The sequence below is a fragment of the Triticum aestivum genome, chromosome 7A (assembly GCF_018294505.1).
Source record: "Triticum aestivum cultivar Chinese Spring chromosome 7A, IWGSC CS RefSeq v2.1, whole genome shotgun sequence".
In the NCBI taxonomy this organism is placed as follows: domain Eukaryota; kingdom Viridiplantae; phylum Streptophyta; class Magnoliopsida; order Poales; family Poaceae; genus Triticum; species Triticum aestivum.
In genome coordinates this window covers 8781207-8784622 of record NC_057812.1, presented here as the reverse complement: position 1 = coordinate 8784622, position 3416 = coordinate 8781207, and the positions used below count along the sequence as shown (strand labels likewise).

The window sequence follows — 3416 nt, the reverse complement described above, 5'->3', positions numbered from 1 at the left end:
CTTCATACACCAGCCCCTGGCGCCTCCCTCTCTCCCCGTTACGTCTCTCTCTCGTAGTATAGGCGAAGCCCTGCTACTGTGACGCCCTGCATCCACCACCACGCCGTCGTGCTGCTGGATCTTCATCAACGACTCCTTCCCCCTTGCTGGATCAAGAAGGAGGAGACGTCTCCCGTCCCGTACGTGTGTTGAACGCGGAGGTGCCGTCTGTTCGGCGCTTGGTCATCGGTGATTTGGATCACGTCGTGTTCGACTACATCATCACCGTTCTTTGAACGCTTCCGCACGCGATCTACAAAGGTATGTAGATGCATCCGATGACTCGTTGCTAGATGAACTCCTAGATGGATCTTGGTGAAACGAGTAGGAAATTTTTTGTTTTCTGCAACGTTCCCCAACAATTTCTCCTTCTACTTCCATAGACCATCTCCGCCTTCGCCTCCCCAATGCAACCTCACTACCTCTGTCAATGGTGCATCTCTCTCTCTCTCTCTCTCTCTCTTCGTTGTTTGAAATAGAAAAACTACTCTTTTTTTGCGGGTGAAATAGAAAAACTACTAACTACATGCAACATTGGTACAGAAAAAAACTACTAACTAAACGCTACATTGGTTGCTTTCGGCTATATTCCATGAAGAGAAGTACAAAAGATTGATCTACCAAAATAAATGAATCAAAAAAATCATTTCTCCGATACAAAAACGCTTGGTATATTTACTAGAATTATTGGATTCCAAAAATGTGGAACACCAAATCACCAAAGGAAGCGTAGAGTATATCATAGTGATTTGGGCATTCTTTTAATTGACAAAAATATTTTGCTCTCTTTTAGTTAAGGGACTTCCATTTTCTCATGCCGCCACACATGTAACATAAATCAAATGACTGAAATACCGTTCAAAGGAATACATCCTTCATAAGTTTCATGACAGAAGTACCACTAATGTAAAATATTTGAAAGCCTAATGGGCACTATGTCATAAAAAAAAATCAAATCAAGACTCATGTATTCTTGCTATACACGATGGCATGTAAACAGTCAATGAGGTTATTAGAAGTGATAAAAATATACCTGTTAGATCCTATCAAGTTGTCCTATTTGTGTGGGATACGTGTGTGGTTTATTAATCTTGACAGAAATTAAAAAGCGATTATATTGACCTTGTAACACTAGTAGAAAAACGGCTTTTAGTACCGGTTCGTAAGGACCTTTAGTACCGGTTCTGGAACCGGTACTAAAGGATGGGCACTAAAGCCCCCCCCCCCTTTAGTCCCGGTTCAGCACGAACCGGGACCAAAGGCCCGCCACGTGGCACGAGGCGCACCGTAGTCTTGGGGACCTTTAGTCCCAGTTGATGGATTTTTTTTAAATAAAGCAAAAATAACCTGCCTACTGGGCCGACACGGCCTGCATACGACTAGAAACCCAACCTCCACTTGGGCCAGGATGCAGGTTCGTATGGCCCAGTAGGCCCCACAGGGCAGAAGACTTGCAATAGGCCCACAAAGGCCTGCTTAGAGAGGAGCTCGACACGATAGCCGCGGCGGGGCTTATAAACCGGTGCGAGCTCCTCTCAACTAGCGAGGGGGGACTAAACATTATGCACTGCGGGTGGCAGCGCACCACCTTTAGTACCGGTTGGTGGCTTCAACCGGTACTAAAGGGGGGTCTTTCGTACCGGTTGAAGCCACCAACCCGTACTCAAGGCCACCACCTTTAGTACCGGTTGGAGCCACCAACCCGTACTAAAGGGGGGGGCTTTAGTACCGGTTGGAGCCACCAACCTGTACTAAAGGCCACCACCTCTTTAGTACCGAACCGGTACTAAAGGTTCGCCACGAACGGGTACTAATGAGCGCCGCCCGCCTAGCCATTAGAACCGTCACTATTGGTCACATTAGTGCCGGCTCAAATACAAACCGGGACTAATGAGCTGAACATTTGACCCTTTTTCTACTAGTGTAAGAAAGATCATGTTTATAAGGGCATCTCATATTGCTATGCTCCGCGGGAGCAAACACACCTACATGTGATAGATAGTTTCATGTTGGCAAATAAATGTGTATTCAAAAGTACAATAGTTGGTATTTTGTCTTGGATTCTAAATTTTGCTTACTTGACCGAATATGTCAAACAAAGTGATGGATGTGTTTTCTTTCCAAACATTATGCTACCTGATTTAGCTGCCATCTGTTTGGAACCTGTTGTTACCCAGAATACTAAAGGAACATATGAATTGCCATATCCTTTTATTTTTAGATTTTATCTATCAAGCGGCGTGCGCGGTTGCCACTGAGCGTGACCTAGCGCCATGGGCATCACCACCGCACATGTCACAGATCGACATGCACGAGTGGAGGGCGACGGACACGCTAGTGTTGAATATGAGGCGTGAGATGGAAACTTACAAGCGTGAGAGGTAGGTGGGGCGTCCAGGCACGCAAGGTGGGGTGTGCGATCGAAGCACCGGAGGAGACGACATGGGATGGTTGCTGGGTGATTTTAGGGCCGAAAGGAAATTGGGAAGGTAGAAGAAAGAAGGAAATCAGAAAGGCAAATAACCAAAACAAGTTAGAAAAAAGAATCAGGTGGGAGGAAAAAAAAAGGTGTGGGGGAAGGAGGGTGGGAGGCGGGGCAGTACCTAGGCGGAGGTCAGACAAAAGATGAAGCGAGATGGGAACACTACTCTTTTTGTCAAGATAGGGAAGATGAGATGATCACATTTTAAAAAATCATCTCAATTTTTTTTAAAAAAATCAGTTTTTTATTTTTATTTTCAAAATTTTAATATATGGTGAACAATTCTTTGATAAACAATAACTATTTTGTTGTAATACAAGTTGAACATGTTTTTAATACACAATGAACTTTTCCATAATATATAGTGAATGTTTTTTAATACATTACTAACACATTTTTCTGAACACACCAAACATTTTTTTTCAAATTCACAAGCATTTTGCGAAATTCGGAACATTTTACAAAATGTGAAATGCTTCTCAAATTTAAAAACTTTTTCAATAATTTTGGAAACCATTCTTAAAATCCAGGATCATTTTTATAATCTGTTAGCCTTTTTTCCTTTGAAATCCCTAACATCTTCTGAAACTCGGAACATCTTTCAAAAAATGGAAAAGCAAACCAAAGGAAAGAAAAAGGAAATGAAAAACAAACTCGCGTCAGAGTTGAGCCGGGCCATTGGTGCTCGCTTCAGCAGCGTCGCCTGCACTGTTTGTTTGATGCCTACAGAAAAAGAAAAAAAAGAAAAAGCCAGCCCCCACGACCTCTTCTTCCGTCCCGAACGAACCAGCCTCACCCTCGCCCGCCCTCTCCGGCGACTGGCACCGCGCCGGACGCCGCCGCCGCCTCCTCCTCCCCGTCTTCCCCGCCACCCAGCTCCGCTCCGCCCCCGCCC

At 44.6% G+C, this 3416-nt stretch overlaps 1 protein-coding gene across 1 annotated transcript in view; it reads left to right on the top strand.

The window, feature by feature from the left end:
• The first annotated feature begins 3285 nt into the window (after positions 1–3285).
• The window catches only part of LOC123151340 (TSL-kinase interacting protein 1), a 3612-nt gene continuing 3481 nt past the window's right edge, over positions 3286–3416 (top strand). Inside the window, exon 1 of the mRNA XM_044571066.1 lies at positions 3286–3416. The gene's annotated coding sequence lies outside the window, so the exon portion shown is untranslated.